Source organism: Leopardus geoffroyi, chromosome C3 (assembly GCF_018350155.1).
Source record: "Leopardus geoffroyi isolate Oge1 chromosome C3, O.geoffroyi_Oge1_pat1.0, whole genome shotgun sequence".
Taxonomy (NCBI): Eukaryota; Metazoa; Chordata; class Mammalia; order Carnivora; family Felidae; genus Leopardus; species Leopardus geoffroyi.
Window position 1 is genome coordinate 45,315,406 of NC_059338.1, and position 12,872 is coordinate 45,328,277.

The 12,872-nt window shown below is 39.6% G+C and overlaps 1 protein-coding gene across 9 annotated transcripts in view; it reads left to right on the forward strand.

Moving 5' to 3' along the window:
• Positions 1–12,872, forward strand: part of TSEN15 (tRNA splicing endonuclease subunit 15) — a 179,119-nt gene that overhangs the window by 88,887 nt on the left and 77,360 nt on the right. For 4 of the 9 annotated variants that reach the window (XR_006705798.1, XR_006705802.1, XR_006705800.1 and 1 more), the window contains 3 exons: positions 4,170–4,233; positions 7,381–7,465; positions 8,210–8,506. The gene's annotated coding sequence lies outside the window, so the exon portion shown is untranslated. Of the gene's footprint in view, positions 1–1,624; positions 1,695–4,169; positions 4,234–7,380; positions 7,466–8,209; positions 8,507–12,872 lie in introns of all 9 variants that reach the window. The other 5 variants (XR_006705804.1, XR_006705806.1, XR_006705803.1 and 2 more) reach the window with 5 other exon arrangements.

Below are 12,872 nucleotides of genomic sequence, written 5' to 3' on the forward strand. Positions count from 1 at the left end.
AACTCCTTACAAGAACCACCTCTTGTTCCTTATCCCTCCACGTGCAAAAGTCTTTGTTGACTTCCTACCGTGAAGTCAGTGACCTTGTATTCTTCATCCTGCTTGCCCATCCTTAGCATTTGATACACCTGACTATCCTTTCCTCTGGAAACCTCCCCTTCCCTGGCCTTCCTGCTTCTTCTGTTCTTTCATGGCTCGTCCTCAGTCTCTGACTAGCTCTCTTTCCTTGGTCTTCTCTCTGAAATCTTGATGTTTTTGAATGCTGTGGTCTTAGCCCTCTTATTCTGGATAGCCCCTTCCCTGAGCAATCTCATTTACTCCCATGGCTTAGGCTAAAACTTACATACTGATGACTTTCTTTCCTTTTTATTAAATTAAAAATCTCTTATCATTGGGGCACCTCAGTTGGTTGAGCATCCGACTCTTGGTTTTGGCTCAGGTCATGATCTCATGGTTCATGAGATCGAGCCCTGCGTTGGGCTCTGTGCTGACAGCATGGAGCGTGCTTGGGATTCTCTCTCTCCCTCTCTCTCTGCCCCTCTCCTCTCGCTCGCTCTCTCTCTCAAATAAATAAATAAACTTTAACATATATATATTTTTAAAGTATCTTATAATTGCAAAGCATCACATGTACTGGTAAACAAATAACGAATAAGAAAATAAAAACACTATTTCCACCAACTAGAGATTACCACTGGTAATCTTATTGTATACCCTTCCAGAATTTTTATGTATTCTTACATATCTTTTTCAAAATGAGAAATATACTATTTTTTAAATTGTTACAGACTGTTTTGTAATTGCTTTCTTTCTAAGGTTAATAATCTGGAACTTTCCATGTCAATTCATCTAATCTCATACCTGGTCCACCTTTTATTACCTCAGTCATCCCCCATATGTCCTCTCTAGCTGGTTTGTCCAGTTAAGGACCAATTCAGGCATGAATATACACGATTCTCATTACATAGATATTTCTTAAGCTCTTTTGCCATAGACAAAAGACATGATACCATGCTTGTTAAATGGATTTGGGCAATTATCTATAAAACATCCCATTTTCTCGATGTGACTAGTTCCTTTTCTGTGTTTCTCTAGAGCTTCTTTCTCTAACCCACTTAATTTTTCATAAAATGGAAGTCAAACGCAAAGTCATAATGTATTCAGGTTAAACCTTGTTATCTAGATTGTATCATAGGAGATGTGAAATTCATACTGCATTTTGTCGTAAGATAAGTATGTTCTGACCAACCCACTATTAGGGATCCTAGCATTTGAACTTAAGGCAAATGGCAATCTTACCCTTCCATTGTAGCACTAAGTTTTCACCCTTGTGACTGGAAGGTAAACTGGGTGGTGTTATTTTGGCAATACTATACAAATGTTTGGTGCCCCAATAAGCTTATGCCGAAAGCTTTTAACACCAGTTTATACCTGAGTCAATAACTCCACTAAGAGTCTAAAGTGATTATCAACTAGAGTTCTTCGTAGGATATGGATAACGCATTTTAGCTAATTAAAGGTTAATTAAGAACATTTTTATGAAGAACCTATTTCCTGAGGTGTGGGCAGGACTACCAGTATTTATAGCCATAAATACTGACAATCATCATTCTGCTGGTTACAGGAGAACCAGCTTCGATGAGGTAAAGTGAAAAAGAATGAGTTCTGGAGTCAGAAAGACCAAAGTTCAAAATGTAAGCTATGCTTCTTACTGATTGTGTGAAATTAGACAAAGTTACCTGGCCTCTGAGCCTCAGTTTCTTCACCTGTAAAACAAGGAGAGTAATAGAATTTACCTCATAGGTTATTTTAAAGATTAAATGCTGAAATGTAATTAGCACAGTGTTGGCAAGAATATAACCTCAGTAGTTTTTTGTTATTAAGATCAGCGATCCTAGCTGCCTGTGGTGGGCAGGATCCCCCAGTGTGGTGCCCGTCTAATCCCCCTGAGTTCAGAAGGACCTCTGAATACAGTGAAATATCACCCCCATGGTTATGTTATATTATATGGCAAAAAGGGAGCTTATCAGGGTGGACCTGACCTGGTCAGGTAAGCCCTTTAAAAGCAGAGAGCATTCTCCACTGGTCACAGAGAAGTCGGAACAGTACATTCCAGCTGGCCTGGAAAAAATTAAAAACATCCATGTGGTGAACGGTCTATGTGGCAAGGAGAGCCACTGGCCTCTGGGAGCTGAGCATGATTCCCAGCTGACAGCTGGCAAGAAAATGGGGAACTCATTCCTGCAGCCACAAGGAACTGAATTCTGCCAACATCTTGAATGAGCTCAGATGAGAACCTCGAGTGTCAGATGAGAGCTGCAGCCTGACCCTGACTGCAGCCTTGTGAGACCCTGAGCTGGGATCCCGTGAAGCTGTGCTTTGGATCCTGATCCACGAAACTGTAAGATAATAAATTCGCGTTGCTTTAATCTGCTTAGTTTGTGGCAACTTGTTCACGGCAATAGAAGACTAAAATCCCAGCTAGAGTTAATCACCACTGCTTCTGCTGTTCTTGCTGTGCCCATTCCTGTGGCTAATGGCTGTCCTCTAAAGCAAGACTTGATTGCATAAATCATGACATTGCAAGAATGACGAGAGGTGTCATTCTTCAGTACAAACCCCTTAGAATGTAAATATTCTCTCTGGCTTCTACTGCTAATGGACTGGCGGTGGTCATGGGGAGGGATGGTTTATAGACCTTTGTGGCTTTAGAAAGGAACAAAAATATCATCAGGGCTGAGTCTTTCCTGGAAGACTCAACTCCTTATGCAAAAGCTCTTTTCTTCATGGGTTCCTGTTTGACACTGCAAGTCTCTACAAAGGGCTTAGGTGAATCTGAGGCCAAACTCATCCAAATGACCTGGTGAATAGCTTAAGTCCTCAGTGAGTTTACAGTATGTTGGGAAAAGCAGACATCACACAAGCCACACAAACTTACCGTTAGAAGTCGTATTGTGTGCCTTAAAGAAAAAAACATTGAATTATGAAGGCTTTCCTGAGGAAATAATCCTTGAGACGGGATCAAAAGGATGAATAGGGGTTGACTGGGCAAAGGGATGATGATGATGATGATGATGGTGATGGTGATGAGCATTCCCTGAGGGTAGGAACAGCTCATGGAAATGTCCTGAGGCAGGAAGCGTCATGGCAATTTTAAGGAACCTTAGGACCGATGAGCTAGCAAGAAGAGTTGAGGGTGGAGAGGTAGGGAGGAGCAAATGTTTCAGGTCCTGTTAGGCAATGCTAAGGATATCCGTCTCAGTCCAGCTTTCTCTTTAAAAAGACCACCGTGGCTGTGATGGATTATATGGAGCAGGGACAGGTGCAGAAAAACTAGTTAGGAAGCAATTGTAGCAATCCAGACAGAAGGTCAGGGTGGCTGTGACTACGATCATGGCGGTGGAAGAGAACTTAGATAAAACAAATTTAATTCAGGGATTTTTAATTTTTCCAGTTTTTAAAAATTAAGAAAACATTTTCCAATCATCTCTATCATTCCATGGAGAAGTCACACTCATTCATTTACTCATTTGATTTACTTATTTGTGTATTGTGTTATTATGTGCCAGGCATAATTCTGGGCATGGGAATAGAGTAACGAATGAAAAAAGGGCAAAAATCCCTGCTTCCAAGGAGCTTTCGAGTAAGTTAGATAATAAGCAAGAAAAATAAGGAATACGTAAAATATATTTGATAGCAACAAGTGCTAAGGAGAAAGTTAAAGTTGAAAAGGGAGGGGCGCCTGGGTGGTTTAGTCGGTTAAGCGTCAGACTTCAGCTCAGGTCATGAACTCACGGCTTATGAGTTTGATCCCTGCGTTGGGCTGTGCTGACAGCTCAGAGCCTGGAGCCTGCTTTGGATTCTGTGTCTCCCTCTCGCTCTGCCCCTCCCCTGCTCTCTCTCTCTCTCTCTCTCTGTCTCAAAAATAAATAAACATTAAAACAATGTTTTTAAGTTCAAAAGGGAGAAAAGGATGTGTTAGAAGATCATATTATATATGTCCAGACAAGATCTCACTAAGAAGGTGACATTGGAGAGATGATCTGAAGGAGGTTAGGGATCAAGGCGTGCAGCTATAGGGGGTGGGGTGGGTCAGGGAAGAGGACTCTAGCCAGAGGGAACAGCAAGTACAAAGCCTCTGAGGTAGGAATGTGACTGCTGTTTTCCAGAGGGCAATTATGGCTGGAGAAGAATGGGCAGAGGAATGTATCAGTCATCTATCTCACAAGAATGGTGAGTAACAAACAACCTCAGAACCTCAGTGGCACACAATCATTTAGTTTTACTCATGAGTCTAAAGATCACTGGGGTGGTTCTGCTGAGATGAGCTGAGTTTATCAAGGCTCACTCAATGCCTATGCAGTCAGCTACAAGTCAGCACAGTTTTGCTGATCTTGTCTGGGCTCCTTCACACATCTCAGTCTTAGATAAGACAACTGGATTGACTTAGCTCTGCTCCATATGTCTGTGTGCCTCGCATCTTCTAGTAGGTTGATGTTCTGTTCCTATCTCATAGCAGGAGTGTGGAGGGAGGAGGAGGAGGAGAGAAAGGAAAAAGAAAGTAAGAAGAGAGCAAAGAGAGAAAGAGGACAAGAGAAGGGGAGAGAGAGAGAGAGAGAGAGAGAGAGAGAGGAGATGGGGAGGAGGGAGAGTACACAGCGCACACAAAACCTCTTATGGTCTGGGTTCAGAACTGAAACAATGGCACATTCTATTGACCAAAGAAATTCATGAGACCAGCTTAGTTTCCAGGGATGGAGAACAAATCCCACTTCTTTTGGGGGAGACTGTCGAAGTCATACTGCAAAGGGTGTGAGTATAGTGAGGGATGGAGAATTAGGACCAGTTGTTGTCGTGAGTCTGCCACATTAAACTAGTGGGAGATAAAGTCAGAGAAGTCATGGGAATCTAGATGGTGTGGGGCCTTGCAGGCCAAAGTAAGTCCTTTGGCTTTTGCTCTGAGATGCGAAACAAATGGAGGGTTTCCAAGAGAAGAGTGATACAGGCTAACTTCTATTTTCATGGAATCACTCTGGCTGTAAGGTTAAGAATAGACTGAAGTGGGGAAGGAGACAGTGAGGAGGCTACCACAGCAATCCAGGCAAGAGGCAATGGTGGCTTGGCCTGGAAAATAGTAATAGTAGTGTTGAGAAGTGGACTCGCATCTTGGCTCATACAGGAGGGAATGAACACCAACATTTTGGTATTTTCTTTATATGAAGAGAAATGCAGGGGAGGAAGATTTCTCCTCTCTGTCTTCTCCCCATTGAGCACCCCTTCTCAGACAAAAAAAGACAAATGTGATAGGCAAGAGTCTGACATTTCCTGGGACATGCTTTAGTAATGGGCAGGGACTTACTCTGTCTGCTGAGCAAACCTAGTCCAGAATGTTCCCTTCACTGGAAGTGTGCTGCTAGATAGCGGGCTCCTACTCTATCCCCTGGTAGTTGAGGGTGTGAGGCAGCCCTGGTCCTCACAGGTGCCTGGTGAATGAACTTGGGTTGACTCTGCATACCCAACTCTCAGATACACACTGAGTTGAGCAGGTCTCAAGGTCTGGTTGCAGTGGGAGTAAGAGGCTTCATTCGACCTCAGCCTTGTTTCTTTGCATTCAGAATCTTTGGGTCAGCCAGTGCCCCACTTAGCTCCCTTTGTATGAGTTCCCCCACTGGTGACAAGAGAGGTGAGTCACAGAACCTGAAGACCTAACATCAACATCAAGCTCAACTGAGAATTTGCTGCCATGTTAACCCTTGGCATAGTCTTCCTTTCTTTTTTTCTGGTTTTAGGTAGTCTTTCTTCATCCCTCTATCCCTTTTTCTGAGCCATATTTGAAAGAATGTGAAATTACATTTTTATTAGTGATGCCTCCCTTAGTTTCAAGTAACAGAAACACATTTAAGCTCTCTTAAAGACAAAGCTAGAATTTGTTTTGAAGAAACAAATTTGTCTCAAGACCCAAGGGCAGATACATAGTAGACTTCATAAATAAACTATGGAGTGCATGGGTGGCTCAGTTGGTTAAGCGTCCAGCTCTTGATTTTGGCTCAGGTCATGATCTCATGGTTTGTGGGTTTGAGCCCCACATCGAGCTGTCAGCACAGAGCCTGCTTGGGATTCTGTCTCTCCCTCTGTCTCTGCCCCTCCCCTGCTCTCTCTCTAAATAAATAAATAAATAAACTCATTTTAAAAATTAAAAAAAAGAGAAATAAACTACAGCCAGAGCTTCAAATGCAGTCAGGACTTTCCCTTCTGTCCCTAGAGGAGGTGAACACACACCCTAGTTTGCACAGAACTATCCTGGTTTACATCTGCCAGATGTAAACAACAGGCAGAAACCACACAGTGACTTAAATAAGGGAAGCTTAATATAAATATTTTTAAATTTTTGATAAAAGAGCAATTATAAGATATAGGGAAACTCTATGTGGTATCCTAGGGCCAAGGGAGAGTACCTAAGGAGAGACAGATATGAAAGGGGACCCCCTTCCCAAGGCTGGAATTGCAACCATTGGATGGCAGAGAGATTTGCCCAGACCAGAGCTGGTCTGCAATCCGTGAGCAAGCAGGAAGCAACTCTCTGGGGCACAGGTTGGGCATAGAAAATCTGCAGCCAGTGGTCTGGCACAGGAGCTTGAAGAGAGAGTGGGGTGCCATTGCAGACAGGAGGCTTGGAATATACCATGTCCATGTCAAGACGGCCAGGTGATCACTGGCCAGGTTGGGGCTGTAAAGTCACCAAGGGACCATGAGTTCTGAGCCTGTGGCTGGGATAGAGTACCACCAACTGACAATGCGGCTGCCAGAACCAGCAGGAAGGCCCCTTCCTCCTGCATTATCCCTCTAGTACCCTCTCCTGAGAAACCTCAACAGGTGTTCTTTGTAGGCGAGAAATGCTTTAAAGGAACTCCATTTGTTATTGTGGAACCTGTATGGAAGGGTGAATTCGGATCTGAGAGACAATAAATTGCTAACTGATGCAGCTCTCAACAATACCCTGGTACGAATGATTAATTCCCAGAATAGTCAGATTCATAGAGAAAGAATGTAGAAGAGTAATTACCAAAGGCTGGGAGCATGGGGGAATTGGAGAAGTATTGTTCACTGGGTAGAGTTTCAGTTTGGGACGATGAAAAGGTTCTGGGGATGGATGGTGGTGAAGGTTGCACAGCAATATAATGTACTGAATGCCACTGAATTACACATTCAAAAAGGATTACAATAGTAAATTCTACATTGTACATATTCTATCACAATTACAAACAAGGTTAATTCATGGTCACTGTATTTGTCTCTCACCTCTGCTCCACTCTGTACATTGACTTTCTTCTTCGTTTCTCTGTTTCTCTTCGACACCCTGGAAAATCTGGCTGCCGACAGCTCTTGACCTAAAACAGCTCTTCTTTTCTCAAGAAAGCAGCCACACTGAGTCTGGCTCTCACAAGTCTGTCTTGCAAATTCTCATGTAAGTTCTGCAGCTGCTTTGGTCCAGTGCTCATCTTAGCCATTGGGCCAGTATCACCTGATACAGACGACTTTGCAGAAGTGTTTGTGTGTGGTGTTAGGGGTAGGATGGAAGAGGGAGAGGAAACTGTAGTGACAAAACAAGGGAAATCTGCTATAATCATTTAATGGCTCCCCTTCCCTCCCTTCCAGAGTTTTAACTAAATAGGGAAGCCAGGCAAATAAGTAAATAAGTAAATATTTTAAAATTCACATTAAGAGGGAAACCAATAAGAAAAATAATGCCAGATGAGTCAAATATTTTTCCTCCTTTCCACCTGTGCTAGTGGTCTGAATTAATAATAGAGGCATACAGCCGAATAATCAGAATTATTCATCAAGCTAATTAACCATATATAGTTTTCTTTTTTTTTTATTTTTTTTTCAACGTTTATTTATTTTTGGGACAGAGAGAGACAGAGCATGAACGGGGGAGGGGCAGAGAGAGAGGGAGACACAGAATCGGAAACAGGCTCCAGGCTCTGAGCCATCAGCCCAGAGCCCGACGCGGGGCCCGAACTCACGGACCGCGAGATCGTGACCTGGCTGAAGTCAGACGCTTAACCGACTGCGCCACCCAGGCGCCCCACCATATATAGTTTTCTAAGTAGCCACAAAATGGTGGAAATCTTTATTCATACATATATAGTGAGATTTACAAATGTATTGTGGTTGTTACAGTGATTATCATTTTTTATCTTTGTAGGCACAACTTCTTGAATTGATATATATTCCCATCGGGTGCTTCAGAGAAGCTCTGACCTTTTTCTCGACAGGCAAAAATGTGCATTTTGGCACCAGATTATCGGATGGAAAAATACAGGCATTTTCCAAGCCCTAAACACAGAGTGTGCCATCTATTAGTTTGGATTTCTTCCTTAACTATCATCATACTAATATGTGGTGGTTTTTCCAAGAAGAAATGAATCCAAATCTATTTTGGACTCAGAATCCCGGAAGCCTGGGTTTTATCACTGGCTGGTCACAGATGCACTGAAAATGGGTAAGTCACCTCCATCTTTGTCTGAATTTCTCCATCTGGCAAATGTAAATTCTGACACTCGCCATCAGATAATGTTTGCAAAATGTTTGATGGTCCTTGCTGGTAGACAGTATGTAATTGCAAACAGTTGGATCATTTTTTTTCTGTCCTAAAAATTCTTCTCTTTTTCTAGAAACTATTTTTAAATTAAAAATGTCACTTTTAAAGTATGGGCACATGGCAATAAAATTCAGTTGGTAGTAGAGAGTAATTTTTTTAAAAAGTAAAGGTCTTTCTCTATGGCATTCCCCAGAAGTAACAGCTTAAGAGTTTCCTATTTTTAATCCTTCTGAGGCGAACCTCCACAACAATAATTTATTATCCCTTTATTTTTGATGTATCAGCTTCAAAGTATAGCTGATGGGCCCCCTTATGAAAGATGAGGAGCTTGGCTCATTTACACTTTCCTTCAACAACCACTGCCAGATATATTTCATTTTTTTATTATTCCTTTAGATGCGTCGATAGCTTTGTACAATGTATTCAACCTTCCATTTCTTGATCCATCAATTTTAGGCAGGATGTCAATACTTCCCTCTAAGTTAATGAGAGATTTAACAGCCCTACCTTTCCCTCCTCTCTTGGTCACAGTATCACAGAGTCAGTTCATCATATAGTTAATTTACATGGTCAAATGTATAGAATTTATTATTTCTGATATAATTAATTTTGGTGTGTTCTGGCCATGTATTAAGTCTAAAAACAGCCAGAATTTATAATATTGTAATTAGATGAATACAATTGATTATACAATTTCATTCCATTCAAATAAAAAAAATATTTATTGATTGCATATGCAGTACCAGCACTGTGCTAAGTGCTAAAGATACATCAATGCACAGAACAGAGAAAAAAAAAAAAAAAACCTGCCTTCGTAGAGCTTACCTTTTAATGTATATGTGCGGACTCAGAGAAAAAGTGATGAAACTATTTCATTTAACCTGTGCTGATAGAAAAAGAAATGCCCAGGGGCACCTGGCTGGCCCAGTAAGTAGAGCATGTGACTCTCAGTCTCAGGGTTGTAAGTTCAAGCCCCCATGTTGGGCATGGAGTCTACCGAAAGGAAGGAAAGAAGGAAGACGGAAGGAAGGAAGAAAGGAGGAAATGCACAGATGTAAATTGGGAGGAGAAGGGAGAAATAGAGGAAGCAGGGCACTGAATTTTTATAATGCATTATTATCATATGCCTTCACTTTCTTACTAAAATAATAATTTAAAATTTACAGCAATTTAGAAGAAATTTACTTCTTCTTGAAGCTATTCTTTCCAAGGCCTCCTCATTTGCTAATGTAGTTTGGGTTGCTAATTTGTGAAACCTGGTTTTCAATATCATTTTGCTGGGTTTTTGTTGTTGTTTTTTATTGCATGTATTTTTGTATTTTTTTTTCCAATTTTACTTTGTATTAAGCAGTTGGGCTTGGGCAATTGTTATTTGTATGGCTTGCCTTTCTCTTTTCTTTATCCTTCTGTATAAATTCTAAAATCATTATTTCACGAAGCATCATATTTCATATAAGGACATTATTTTTACCATTTTACTCTCCCATTTCATTGATAGTTTTTACTGGGTATAAAATTATTTGTTCAAAATCAATTTCCATTAGAACTCTGAATGTGTTTCTCTCTTATCCCAATGGAAAAGTTTGATGTCAATCTGATTTTCACTCCAGCAAGGCTAACTTGTCCTGCTCACTCACCACCACATAAGCATGAAATTTTTTTTTTAATTTTTTTTAATCTTTATTTTTGAGAGAGAGAGAGAAAGAGTACAAGCGGGAGAGGAACAGAGACAGAAGGAGACACAGAATCCGAAGCAGGCTCTAGGCTCCCAGCTGTCAGTGCAGAGCCCAACACGGGGCTGGAACCCATGAACCGCGAGATCATGACCTGTGCTGAAGTTGGATGCTTAACTGACTGAGCCACCCAGGTGCCCCATGAAATATTTTTGTCTTTAACCTTGGCTTAAACACATTTCACAAAGATGTATTTAAGTGTGAACATTTTTTATATTAATTGTGCTGGGTACCTCCAAGTTGCTGACATTCATAAGATTCTTATTTGTCTTCAGCTATGGAAAATTTTCCTCTATTATATTTTGGGATAAACTCTTGACCTTTTAAAAATCATACTGATTAGATTTATGCCCTTTTCTATTACTTCTCCATATTTTTTTCATTCTTCTCATAATTCACTTCTCTGCTTTTTTGCTCTATATTTTGGGATACTTATCTAACAAGGTGGATCACTGGTAAATTCTACCCAACATTTAAGGAAGAAATTATACCAATTCTCTACCATCTCTTTCAGAGAATAGAAGCAGAAGGAATGTTAACTACCTCATTCTATTTGGCCAACATAACCCTAATTCCAAAATCAAAGACATTATAAGAAAAGAAAACTGTAATATTCTTCACGAATATAGATGGAAAAATCCTCAACAAAATACTAGAAAATTGAATTAAACAATGTATAAAAAAGAATTATATACCAAGAACAAGTGGGATTTATCCCAAGTATGTAAGGCTGGTTCAACATTTAAAAATGAAGTAATGTAATCATATCAAGAGGCTAAAGAATAAAAATCACATGATCGTATCAATAAATGCAGAAAAAACATTTGGCAAAATCCAATACCCATTTGTGATCAAAAATGCTCAGTAAACTAGAAATAGAGGGGAACTTTCTCAACTTGATAAAGAATATCTACAGAAACCCCTACAGTTAACATCATACTTAATGGTGATAAACTTCAATATCAGATACAAGGAAGTTCCCTCTCACCACTGCTTTTAAACATTGTAATGGGATTCCTAATTAAGGTAATAAGACAAGAAAAAGAAATAACAGATATAAGTTGGAAAGAAAGAAATAAAACTGTCTTTGTTTGTGGAGGACATGATTGTCCATGTAGAAAATCAGAAGGAATCAATAAGAAAAAAAAACCCTAGAATTAATTAAGTGCTTATCATAAGGTTTTAGGATACACAGTTAATATTAAAAAGTCAATCACTTTTCAGTATACTAGCAATTAACAAGTGGAATCTGAAATTAAAAACAATACCATTTTTATTAGCACTCCCCAAAATGAAATACTTAGGTATAAATCTAACAAAAGCTGGACAAGATATTTATGAGGAAAACTACAAAACTCTGATGAATGAAATCAGAGAAGAATTAACTAAACTGAACTAATGGAGAGATATTCAGTATTGTCAAGATGTCACTTCTTCCCAACTTGATGTATAAATTCAATACAATCGAAATCAAAATCCCAGCAAATTATCTTGTGGAAATGGATAAATTGATTCTAAAATTTATAGAGAGGCAAAAAGCTCAGAATAGCAAACACAATATTGAAGGAGATGAATAAACTCAGAAGACTCACACTAGCCAACTTTAGAATTTACTATACAGCTACAGCAGTCAAGACAGTGTGGTATTGGTAAAAGAATAGACAAATAGATCAATGCAACAGAATAGAGAGTCAATGAATATATGCAAGTAGATATAGTTAGATGATGTTTGGCAAAAGAGTAAAAGCAATATAGTAAAATGTAGTCTGTCCAATAAATGGTGCTGGACCACCTGGATATCCACAGGCCAAAAAAAAAAAAAAAAAAAAAAAATCTAGACACAGACCTTATACTATTCACAAAAATTAACTCAGAATAGACCAGAGACCTAAATGCAAAAAACAAAACTAAAAAACTAGAAAATAATAGGGGAAAACATTGATCACCTTGGGTATGGCAAGGACTTTTTGGATATGACACCCAAGGCATGATCCATGAAAGAAATAATTGGTAAGCTGGACTCCATTAAAATTAAAAACTTGACTTCTGTGAAAGACAGTATCATGGGAATGAGAAGACAAACCACAGCCTGGGAGAAAATATTTGCAAAAGACATGTCTGATAAAGCATTGTTATCTGAAATGTGCAAGGAACTCTTTAAACTCAACAATAAGAAAACTAGCAACTGGATTAAAAAATGGCCAGAGACTTTAACAGACACCTCACCAAAGAAGATATGCAGATAGCAAATAAGTATATGAAAAAAATGCTCCACATCATATATTATTAGGGAAATGAAAATTAAAACAACGAGATACCATGACATACCTATGAAAATGGCTAAAATCTACAACACTAACAATACCAAATGCTGATGAGGATACAGAGCAACCGAACCTCTCATGTACTGCTTGTGAGTTCAAAATGGTACAATCACTTTAGAAGTCAGTTTGGCAGTCTTTTATAAAACTAAACACTCTCTTACCGTATGATCTAGCAATCCTGCTCATCGGTATTTATTCAAAGGAGTTAAA